The 12583-nt window shown below is 38.4% G+C and overlaps 1 long non-coding RNA gene across 7 annotated transcripts; it reads right to left on the bottom strand.

Moving 5' to 3' along the window:
- Positions 1–208: 208 nt before the first annotated feature.
- On the bottom strand, positions 209–12557 carry LOC139116764 (uncharacterized). Of its 7 annotated transcripts, none has more exons than XR_011548372.1 (9): positions 12357–12557; positions 8898–8932; positions 8089–8263; positions 5297–5400; positions 4441–4601; positions 3772–3942; positions 3561–3626; positions 2937–3055; positions 1853–1950 (listed from the first exon to the last, which is right to left on the bottom strand). It is a non-coding gene; the product is annotated as an uncharacterized lncRNA (long non-coding RNA). The 7 variants fall into 7 exon arrangements; XR_011548371.1 differs by having other exon boundaries at positions 4451–4601; positions 12357–12556; XR_011548368.1 differs by lacking the exons at positions 1853–1950; positions 3772–3942 and adding an exon at positions 209–782 and having other exon boundaries at positions 4451–4601; positions 12357–12555.
- Between the last annotated feature and the right edge of the window lie 26 nt (positions 12558–12583).

The following is a 12583-nucleotide window of genomic DNA, read 5'->3' as shown; positions in this document are numbered from 1 at the left end:
TTGGAGTATGCAAGACAAGTTACAATGTGCTTGAAAGTGCTTTCATATCAAAACCGGTATCAATTTACTAATGTTTAAATATGGCAGGGTAAAAACAGATGTACCAGTTTGAAAGAATTCACATCCCATTTATTTCAAAAAGGACAATATGTACTTTCACATCAAATGGAATTGCTTGAAGGGCAGTGAATGACAAAACACCATGAGAATTTGTAAAGTTCTGACCTGTTTAATTCCTAACCAATAATATACAAATACACAACTACTAGGATGCATGTACAGTACAACATTGGAAAACTTCATGCTAAAACACAATGCAATTGATAAAAGACTTACAGTCCAAATACATTCAGTTTTCCAGTTAATGTATAGCAGAGAAAGTATCCGTCAGTATTTCAACAGTTCTGACTTTTATTGTTGTTCAACTTGATAACATAAGCTAAATGAAGCGAACTTTATTTCACTGGTACACACTAGTAAAGAAACAATAGTGTCACAGTTTTATGATGAATGAAGCATGTACTTGAAATGCACATCTCAAGTTTACTGTAAACACAGTGACAACATTGACGCGGCATCTTGTTTGATATGATAGACTTTCGTGTGTGTAGCCATCTTATTCACAATTTACAAGTCTGTTTTCTGTAAAATTCTTAATCTACTGAAACTATTTGCTTCATTTTGATCTCATTAGGAATATTCCATTCAACCTCTGAGAATGTCTCCTCTCTGTCATTGTAAATGCTGCTCCATTTTCTTCTTTGTCTCTGTCAGTAAGATGGCTGGTAACAGAAAACAGAACACACGTTGGATTAATACTTGTCTAAAATGAATTTAAGTGAATGAAATTGTCTAAAACCTTCACAACAGGTCAAACAACAGTGGAAATCTAAGAAGTCATCTATACTAAAATTGGAGAACTCTGTTCAAGGCAGTTCATAAACTTTGTGCTTTTGCCAGTCTTATATTGCTGACCTACATGTATTTGTAAGGGAAATTTTCAGATAAAATGCAAAGATAGTTAGATTCACTATCTTTGTCAAGTCTTTGTTTAGTTTGTTCCAGACACAGGACATTTTTTTCAGATAAAAATTTTCCATGCTACACTGTATTGGAAGTTTTAATCAAGCCTGATTGTTAATTAGAGATATGAATTTCACTGTCATGTGACTTCCTCCACTGGAGATAATTCCAAATAAACAGCTTGGAAGATTTCACAAACCAAGAGACTCCAGCAGACATCAACAGCGCCCTCAGAGCAACTTTTCTGCTCATTGGCTGCTGGATCAGAATCTCTCCAGGTAAAGTGAAGGAAAAAATACAGAAAATATATGAATAATAAAAAGATTTAAATAAAAAAGTAGAAAAAGATGATGATCAGAGATGAAGGTAATAAGTGAAAAAAAAAATTTAAGAGGAAAGAGATTGGTAAAACAACGAAAAAAGATTAGACCCAGAGAGAGGCTCTGTCCAGACAATCCTAGCCATAACGCGTCTGTATTTTTCATCATTGGGCATGTCTGCTACCTCTCGGAAGTGTGGGCAATTCTCCTTATTGGTGTGAAGGTGGAGGGGACTACTTCAAGAGGACAACTTAGACTTACAGACTGGAAAAATTTGAGTAGGACTGTTTGATCAAGAATGAAACAATTTTCGCAATTGTCAACCTTTGCAAGGAGTTGCAAATGACATGACAATATTATGACAGAATCAGTTGGAGATTGTCTTTGTGTAATTATAGCTTTCAGCTAGTGAAAATGGAAAGGGATTATTTTTGATCACTGTGTTATATCACTCTTATAGGTAAAATATTGTTACATTATTTTCATGATGGTTTCACATTTTGACTTCCATTCGTTAAACTTCATGGAAGGCCTGCAGAGGCCTCAGTCTTTTCTGCCACCAACAAATCACACAGCTTTCAACAGGAAGTTCAAGAACCAGGAATACCTTAGGATGAAAAAGAATGCAATGGAACCTTAGAAAACAAAAGACTAATCCAACGTAAACAAATGTTGATGCTTTCCTGTTTTTCCACTGATTTTGATTATTACCAGAAAACTGCAAAGTGCTTCCAAACTCAATACATACTCTTATTTTCCTTGGATAAATTCTTTCCTTTTTCTCTAGATTTGTAGTTCAAACCTGCCATGTCAAGTCTCTTGAAAGCTAGCCAATTAGGAATGTGCATTTCAAACATGTGTCATTGGAATTGATATGGTAGGACATTATATTAAATTCCAATTAGCACTTACAGCATACCTGATATTTTTGAAATATTAAATGAAATTTAATATTGAAAGTTGAATTTATCCTATATTTGAGGTGTCTTCAGCAAAACTGTTAATATACAGCCAACACAGGAATTCATGGGTTAATTTTACTCTGACATACAAAATGTTAAGTCTTTACAGGAAGAGAATCAAATGTTTCACACTTGAAACTTTACATTTATTTTGGGTATCAGATGTTCCTTGCTTTGACTCTTCTTCCTTTCAAGAAATGAGTGTGATTTCAAAAAATCATAAAACACTTGAGCAAAAGTGACTTAAAATGATAGTCAACTCTACAAATACCGTAACTATGTTTTTGAAAGCCTTCAGATCTCATAATCATGAACTGTCATTGGCCTGGCATCAAATGACAACTGACAAGAGCAAATGATAGTAATACACAACGGAAAATAATGAAAGTAATAAATATTTAAAAAAAATGCAAACATACAATGAGAAGAAATATCAAATTATAGAAAATTAAAGAAAGATAAAGAAACTGAACAGAATTTGCATTAAAAAATAAAACAATAAAAAGATCAGTTGCAATTGAGCCATAAAATGCCTCCAGCAGTGAGTTTTAATCATTAGGCCTTTCTTTCAGTCACAAAGTACTTTTACCTTCTCATATTCCAAATGAAATTGAGTAAACTGTAGACTGACCTCTGCATTAGCAGGCATCTTTTAACACTGTAAATGGGCGATAGTACTGAGGCTGGCAGGCTTATCAACATCCAAGGAGACTGAATCACATTTGTGGGATTCTAGGAAGACATTTCAACCTGAAGCAAATAAACACATTGAATTATAATCATTCTACAATTGTGGTGGGAAGAAATGCAACACTTGCCTTTTATATTCTTCCATAAAATTGACCTAGTTATCTTATTCGAAGTGAGAGTAGCATTGGATTTCATAATCCAATGCTGTCATTGGCCTAGCATCAGCTTCAAATGAATTTAAATATTACTCTGACTAAAATCTAAGTTCAACGGAACTTTTCATTTAATCTGACTATATCATAAATACTTTTCTCAGCAGGGCTGATAATTCAGTCATGTTACGTTGAAATATTACAATCAATCAACTTAGGGGTTCAAACTATTCACAGAATTTCCATTTTCTTTGGCATGTCTTAATACATTATTTTCGAAATTGCAAAATCTCACAGAAATGAAATATAGTAATTTGGACTTGAATTAACATTTCAGAGGCTTCTTAGGAGTCATATGTCTTCCAAAAAATTGATCTTTATGAGAATTACAGTCATGTCTAGGATGTTCTTACCGAAATGTTCACTAATGATTGCTGTTGGTCAACTTGTAGATGCATCATTTTCGTTAGCCAGATAAGCTAAGAGTTTAAACAGTGAATCTATATTAGCAAATGACATACTCAATAGTAAATGTATATAATCAGTCTTAAACTGACACAAAATTCATACAAGCACTTCAACCTGGCAATTGAAAGGATTATTAAACGTTTTTCAAATACTTACACAATACAAAGATTCACAGAACATACTTTAACAACCCTCTCCATTTGCATAAATCACATTATTGAAGCAGACTATAACAGCGCCCTCAGAGCAACTTTTTGTTCATAGGTTGCTGGAAAAGACTCTCAAAGGTGGGAATACGTGAAGTACAGGCATGAACAGCGAAAGAGACTGCAACAGAAATAAAACCATTTGCATATATACATATGCATATATGGGAGCTAAAAACAAATCTGCAAACTTGCTGTATATCAAGTAAAAGAGGACTGCGACAGAAGCAGAAGCAAAATAATCTCTTGCAACAGTATAAATAAGTCAAAAAATATACCCAACACCAGAAGAAAATACCCGAAAGTAAATTCAAAAATAGCAGAGATCTCTGTCCAGCAATGCTCACACGCGTCTGACATTCATCATAGGGCACAATTGCTACAATGCTTTTGAATATTCCATTGTGTCATAATTCATTGTGTTACATTGCTTTCAGAAAAAAACACCATTATCACATTGTTAATTATTAAAATGTTTCTTTTTGTCTTTACCATGAGAAAATTCGATTCAAAGATATTCAGAGAAGTTTAGAGGTATTGGCAATTTTCTGTCCAGTCAGAAAAATCAAATTTTTTGTACAACAGAGCACAGAAATGCAATTCTTGACAAATGACTTACATTCACTTACATCTTTGAAGACTCTGCCCAATTCATAATCGCCATCATCAGACTGCTTGATAGAGAAAACTTCCAAAATTCATTTGAGTTAACCATATAGAGGTGGACACACTGGCCAGCTATCATTGGCAAAGACAGAGTGAACTTGCATGGTGGTCAGACTTTTCATGAAAAAGAAATTGAAAGCATTTCAGAAGTGGATAAAATATGTGCAGAGAAATAAAAATAGATAATCTCCTTACACAATCTATCAAAATTTCATACCTACTTGATAAATCATGAAAGTTGGCATTCAACATAAGTTAGTATTGAGTGGCTTGCATGTGATAGAATGAACTGGATTCAAACATATGTATTGGCATTCCCATAGCATGTTTTGAAGTCTTTCCATAATATTGTGTAGTCAGTTCAGCTGACAGAACTAACATGAAACTGAGTACATTTCATACTTCAAATACACTGCATATAATTATGCAATTTTATTTTGAAAGCCTTCAGATCTCATAATCTTTGCTGTCATTGGCTTGGCATCAACTAACACCTGATCGGAGGAAAAAACAAGTGAAAATAAATTTTAACTCAGTAAACTTCATAGAAAAATTAAACTAAATATGAGTAAATACAAAACAGAAATAATTTTTTTGAAAATGAAGGAAAAAAGAGAAACGGAAAGAAAGAGAAAAATTCAAATGAAAATAAAACAATAGAACAAGTCAAATGTAGTTGAGCCAGCAAGGCCTTCAGCTGAGGGTTTTAATCATTAGGCTTTCAGTTTCCCAAAATGGATTCCTGACATCTTTCCTTGAAGGCTGGAAACCTTCTTCCTTGATTGAAGGCAGCTTTACCTTAACTTTACCTGGTATACTTGTGAGCAATACTTGTGAGCAACAAGTCCAGGAATAGATGAAATCCAGATGATTTGAATTCTTAAACAGAAGTCATTGCAAAGCATATCACAATCTGAGAATATAAAATCAAACATGCAGATATACATACTGTAATGTAATGTTACACGCAAAGGGACGAAGCTTCAGCTTATGTATCACAAGAGAAACCAAATTTAAATTTGTTTCTGAAGTAGCATTACATGTCTGATTTCATATTTACATTTCTTGGAAGAAGTTGAAATATTCACTGTCACACTTTGATGAATGGTCTGCAAGTTGGTCACTGTAAGCTTTAAAGGTTGCATTATTTGGAATAATAAATAATAAAAATAAGAGACCGGTGTCTGTTTTTGTAAAAACTTCATAAATAGATCATGAAAAAAGCTAGATAATAACTTGCATTCCCACCATCCAATCATGTATGTGCACGTCACACACACAAACAACTAACAGTAATAAATATCTAGTCTACCACACCATCTATGCACAAACAGCTTAAATGACGATGCATGTTAAGCAAAAATTAGTATTTTGTTGAATTTTTGCTATCGTCATTCATGTACTCTGTTTCTATAGATGCAGCCAAAATGGTAATGTGTGATGCCCTCATTTCACTTGGGTTTACCCTTTTCCTGCCAAGTCGGTGAAAATCCGCTTGAAATTCGGTGTAGCCAGATCTAAGTACTGGTGACCGTTATTCTACCAACCCGGTGGAAATCGGACCGTTTTTGGGTACCCCCTTTCCTGCCAAGTCGACGGTACTACGTTTTGCTATCCCTGTGCGTTAGGGGTCATCCGAGGACAGGTTTTCTGACAAGGAACGCCTTTTCCCCTCGAAATGGGTTCGCAGGGAGTCGATAGACAGGGAAAGTGCAGAAACCTGTCCGCCAGTCCCCCACACCCGAGATGGGGCTGGGTTTTTTTACCGCTTTTTAGCGGACTTGGCAGGATAGCATGGTGACGTTTTCTGGCGGAGTTGGACGTACTTGGCTGCCTGGCACTAAAGAGATTGCTGCCGAACTTGACCAACTCGGCAATGCTAATCTAGAAGGCTACCTCTTGCAAACGACTTGGCAGATATGCCGATGGTGCGAGACGAAAGTCACTTATTCAGTTGTGCGTGACTGAAAATGAGAACGTATTTTTGACGGGACAGCTCGACTTGTTCCTCCCGATGGAACGGATATGAACGACTCGGAAATACCATTACAAACTGGTGTCCGACGTACTAAGCTGGGCTTCAGCTCTGCAAGTTCAAGCCAGGCAACGTCCTTCACTGCCTTGGCCATGCCATTCAATGGACGTAGCTTTGGATTTTTTATTTATTCCATTGTCCGAAGTATTGGCTCTGGTTTGCAGGCAAACGTATCCTCTTGCCGACGCATTGGTAACTACGTACGCTGTTTGCGTACAGAGAATTCAAGAGGGGACATAAGGTCAATGATACGGGATACCGTATGCACTTAGCAGGGACTGCTTTTGTTATGCAAACCAGCTAGCAGTACAATATGGCTGCCAGGCATGTGGACACGTCGATGGCTAGAACAATGGAAGCATATTGCGTTGCACCCGTGCATCGCAAAGTGAACTGAAGACTTGGGTGTAGTGACTGGTTATCACTGGTTAGCTGCAGCCCAAGCCATGTCGGTACAAACCCGTACCTGACTGAGGACCACTCGATTAAGTCAGTAATGAACGGTAACACTCGTAAACCAACTCCCAACTGAGCTGGCTAAACTACGTGGAGCTGTGCTTCAATGGCTCAGCCATGTCGTTAATACAACGGCAAAAACGTAGTTTTTGTGCTACACTGCCAAGTCGTTGAAGGTACGTATTCAATTGACCCTACCCTGGGGAAACAGGACAGGTTTGCTGGTGCTGCTGCACCCCTAGCACGACCCTCAGGGTCTCTGACTAACAGACGAGTGAGGTGATGTTTGTGCCTAGCGGACGTGCGTAATACTGAAGGAGTTTATTTCCGAAAAAATAAACATGAAACGGCAATAAAATGACGCACTCCCAGGGGCAAACAAAGCCGGTGACCTCAATTTTTTTCTGCAGTAACCCTTGAGCTCCTTCCCCTGTCTACGGGCATGTAGAAATTATCAAAGTCTAACACGTATAAGTACGACTAAAACAACCCTGAAAATGGGCGATTTCTGCCAAAATGCTGGCAGGATAACATGCAGGAGAGCCAATCTTTTGCAGGCACATATTATGGGGCGTTTTTCTACTGACTTGGCAGGATAACGGACAAGGGGGCGCTCGGCAGGAAAAGGGTTAAATATGCTTTTCCCGTTGTTCTATAACTTCCATAATATAAACCTTATTTTTGTCAATTTCTGATCAAGTTTGCAAAAACAATTTGCTGAACATTACTTGTGTGTTGAGAAAGAGAACATTTTGAGCCAGTGAAGAACAAAGCCTTCAGATCTCATAATCTTTTGCTGTCATTGGCTTGGCATCAACCAACAACTAGTGACATTTAGAAGTAAAAGAAAATATTCAAAAAAAAAGTTTTGGAACAAAAAAAAAATTTGATAAGAACTAGTTCATACAGAAAAAAATCAAAGTTGGACTAAATAGGATAAAAACAAAAAATGTGAATAGTAGGTAATGGAGTGAACAAGTAACTAGTTAAGATTGTGCCAATATATGCCTCCAGCAGTATGTTGTAATCATTAGGCTTAAATATGCTGCAAGGTCAATGTCAACGATAGGAGGGAAAAACTGCTACTGATGTGACAGAAGATTATCTGACCTGGTAGGATGGACGGAAACAGCTGTGGAGTGACATCTCTTCATCTTTTCAAAATGACTTTGTCTAATGGCAAGGTCACCAAAAGACAGGCAAACATCTTGAGGTCTCTGAAAGATGACACCATACGCCATCAAACTGGTTGGAATGTCACTTTTGCTTTGGTCCTGTTACTTTCCTGTGAAATAAGAAATCATAATATGCACATTTAAGGCTCATTTCAATAAATGAAATATTGGAGTGAGTGTTTGGTATCACTTCAAACGAAGCAAATCTTTCAGTTTTGCTATTCATGAGTGAAAGTATACGTATTGAAGAGCAATGACTAGCAATCTATACAAAGACATTGACAAAATATTCATGTAAGTCGACGTATATACATATAAATGAAGTGGACTTTAACTCTGGCAAGCAAACTAATTTTATAAATTCAAGTAATGAGCCTAAACGTTTGGCAACAAGCCTGTATAGAATTTTCATGAAGCAATCACCGTTTCATCTTTATCAAAAATGTCTTATCAAGAAACACAGGACATTCTTGAAAACAGCTGGATACAAATGATTTTTTTAACTATATTAAAGATGGCAGAATCTGAACAATTGCAAAATTTGCCAAGAAAAAACGCGGATTTAGTAAGATTTTGTTCAAGATGACTGTTCAATACTGGTCTTATTTATTGATTGGCAAGCAGTCATAACATCAGATTTTTCAAATTCAAAATAGAAAGCAGATAGCTCTTAAAGTTTGTGTGCCAAAATTTCATCATGAAATGCAGTGCTGAAATAATATCAAAAATATCTTGTAAACTCACCAGTTTGTTTTCATGACACAAACTGACCATACTGCCTGCAAGATGGAACAGAAGAGTTTTAATATCAGTAGCCATACCAAAGATAGTGAGTCAAACTGGTTTTCAGAACTGTACGGAATGTATGAAGATATCTGCACACACAAGTACCATCCACTTGCACTGAACAGAGTTGTTCAGATAGGAAATTTCATTTCCAACAAATCCCATGATGCCTTTAGTGCAGACAAATAAATGCCTAACAAACACCGACAGCTTGAAGAGTCTACATATTTCATTGGCAGAGCCATAAAGTAAACCCATCTATATCCCCAAGAGATGCCACTGAATACACAGGGCAGTATGTTTAAATGACACTCCAAGTCTGGCAAGGCCCCAATAGCAGGTGCTCCCCTATATCAAATGAAATGCACTGATAAACCAAATATGCCACATCTCAAATGGATCTACAGGCTGCCTTAGCAAAGCTTGCAACTCGTCTTGAATTCAAAGCATTTGCATCGTCAATGATCTGCAGAAAGTTCCACCACTCCTTGCAATAGCTGGATATGTGAAAAAATGTCCCTGTGTTTCAAGAAGGTTAGTACAGCTATTTCTGTTTAACTGACAAAAACCATTCCTGCTCTAATCCCTTGCATTGAACACTGGGTATTGATGTCTGCATGAGCATCATTTATGGTAATGCTGGCAATATATTTCCAACAGTTGCCAGACACAGCTTCCATCCAAATTATGCATCTCTCATCTGCATGTGCATGGTAAATTTTTATGTGCCAGAGAAGGATCATTCCTGTCTAAATGAATAACCTTGACTGTGATCATCTACTAATGATGAAAATATTTTGAACTTCAAGGGTCAACATAAGTCCTAATGACTCAAGTTTCTTGATAAGTTTTATGGGTATTATCAGTGACCTGCAAATAATAAGATAAAGTCCTAAACTGGCATAACTGGTGGTGGTAGACACATGGACTATTGCATGAAGATAACACCGTAATGCTGGACCATAAACACTTAGTCTCTTACTCGTAGAACCACAATAGAAATGGCGTCAATTGCATGAAAGTCTACACAGACTAGCCAACAAAAATAGGTCCTGTTGATGGTTGCATTTAATTGTGTTCAAATCATTCAAATGTGGAGGGGAGCCAGATTACCTGTTCCCTGGCATTAGAATATTGAATGTACCACTAATATGGTGGGGGACAGTGTGCCATGATGCAAACAAATTGTTTGGTTAACATGTAAAGATATAGGGCGGACACAAGGAATTTTCCACAATGTGCCAAATTGATGCAAAGTTTTCAGAAAGACAAGTTTGTTAGAGGCACACTGGTGGGGGACCATTAAATAACACTTCTCTGGAAATAAATAGTGCATCCGTTATTTTGGGTAGCTCTACCCAATTAAAATCATTGCATGGCATTGCTGATGGGCTCTTGTGAACTATTTGCAAATTTGCTAAACTGGTGTTCACTACGTTCACCAGCAATGTAGCTGCAGTACAGTAGCTCAAGGTTTTCCCTGGGTATTTGGGTCGGAACCCAAATACTCAGGCAAAACCTCGAGCTACTGTACTGCAACTACAGCAAATGAGACCAGAGCCCTGTTCCTTTACTACGCGCATACCACAGTCGTTTGGTGGGCTATTCAGCTCTGGGACTATTCGCCCCATAGATGAGTGTACAGAAGCGAGAAACACCTCAAGTCTGGAAACAGAATGGCTATAAAAACCACGCCATGTCACATTCCGTGTCCGATTTCACTGTGAAAATTAGCAAGTTCATCTATCATGTAACCGTCGATCGTTCCCTATCATTCTCAAAATTCATACCTGGTACTTAATTTGCTTCACAATCGCTCGTTTCGTGTGATTTTCGGCCAAATTCGACGGACACATCGCTAAAACATAAGCATGAGCAACATTCCGGTCACCTCACAGTGGACGTTGGGCACCTCCACTTTACTGACGTTAGCGCCGCATACCCATGAGGGGTGACTGGAAGGTTGTTCATGCCTTATGTTTTGCCGAGGTGTCTTCTGAACTCGGCCGAAAATCACACGAAAATTCATACCTGATACTTCATCTGCTTACAAAATGCTCATTTCGTGTGATTTTCGGCCGAGTTCGAGAGACACCTCGCCAAAACATAAGCGTGAGCAACATTCCAGTCATCCCTCATGGATAGGCGGCGCCAACATCAGTAAAGTGGAGGTACCCAAGAGGTGACCGGAATGTTGCTCACGCTTATGTTTTGACGATGTGTCCGTCGAATTCGGCCGAAATCACACGAAACGAGCGTTTTTGAAGCAAATTAAGTACCAGGTATGAATTTTGAGAATGATAGGGAACGATCGACGGTTACATGATAGATGAACTTGCTAATTTTCACAGTGAAATCGGACACGGAATGTGACATGGCGTGGTTTTTATAGCCATTCTGTTTCCAGACTTGAGGTGTTTCTCGCTTCTGTACACTCGTCTATGGGGCGAATAGTCCCAGAGCTGAATAGCCCATCAACGGGCACACAGTCCATGTAGCCGACAATGAGATGCAAATGATATGCGGTCAAGGTCTCCTCAACTGACTTCAGCTGGTTCTTCACTTTCTACTATTTTTTTAGTATTTTTTACAAAGGCACAGACTTATTCTACCTGCAACTTCAACTGATAGTGATTTTGTAGCTCATTCTTTACTATTTTTCATAGTTTTTGATAGCCGGTAACACACACTTCGTGTTCGTGTCGGCTACATGGACGATCTGCCATCAAACGACTGTGCGCATACACCCAAAGCCTGTGCTGTCTGCTGCACAGTGGCCTTCACTCCTTGATAGTGGGAGGTAGATAAACACCAGCTTGCTTGAAGCACAGTCCTTCAACGTGTGTGGACGGACTGAAGTTGAAGCAACGCTCCACTGGGTGCAATGGCTAAACCTCCACTTACAGGCCCAGGTGTAGCAATTCACGATACACAACCTGCATTTCTACTGTCTACAGAAGGCTCAGCATGGCAGGCAGAGACAAACACCTACAAACTAGCAATATGCGTGTTTGCTGACTAGGTCTTTCTCTTAAACTACTAACGATATTAGAGAGGTGGGGTGTACCTGCAGAGGTCAAACAACCCGGCAACCTGCCCGCACCTGATCAGGTCCACGTGTATATCTCACTATTGTTATATTGTGGGCTCCAACACAAATCTGGACTCGCGAGTGCCGCTTTCCTAGACTGGAGAGGCGGCGTTGCAATAGACAGAACACTCCCGACATACAACATAGAGAATACGTTCCAAAACCTAGCATTTGATAATTACATCTGCTTGGAAATTGGATGCTATCGTGAACGACCCCTACGCGTACTAACCATGAACGTGCTGCCACCAGAACCACTGGTACTAGTAGTAGCGGCTGTAAAATTACTGGTGCAGTGGTAGCCAGGCCTAAGAAAGCAAACTTACAAATCGAAATTTCATCCGATATAAACGTCGCATGCAACCGTCGCTTGACACACCAACGACACTTCCAGCTTGAGCGCTACGTATGGCTTCAGTGACACATTCCTCTCCTACGTTGAAGTACTGGAAAATGCCTGGAATTTTGACTGGGCTGGGTTAGCTTCTAACGTTTGGAGAAGGCTGATGAATTATGGGAGTTCAAGTTACTCACATAGAACGAAATAAACACT

The sequence above is a fragment of the Ptychodera flava genome, chromosome 18 (assembly GCF_041260155.1).
Source record: "Ptychodera flava strain L36383 chromosome 18, AS_Pfla_20210202, whole genome shotgun sequence".
Taxonomy (NCBI): Eukaryota; Metazoa; Hemichordata; class Enteropneusta; family Ptychoderidae; genus Ptychodera; species Ptychodera flava.
Note: the sequence above shows the minus strand (reverse complement) of the source record. Positions and strands in the feature narration are given on the sequence as shown.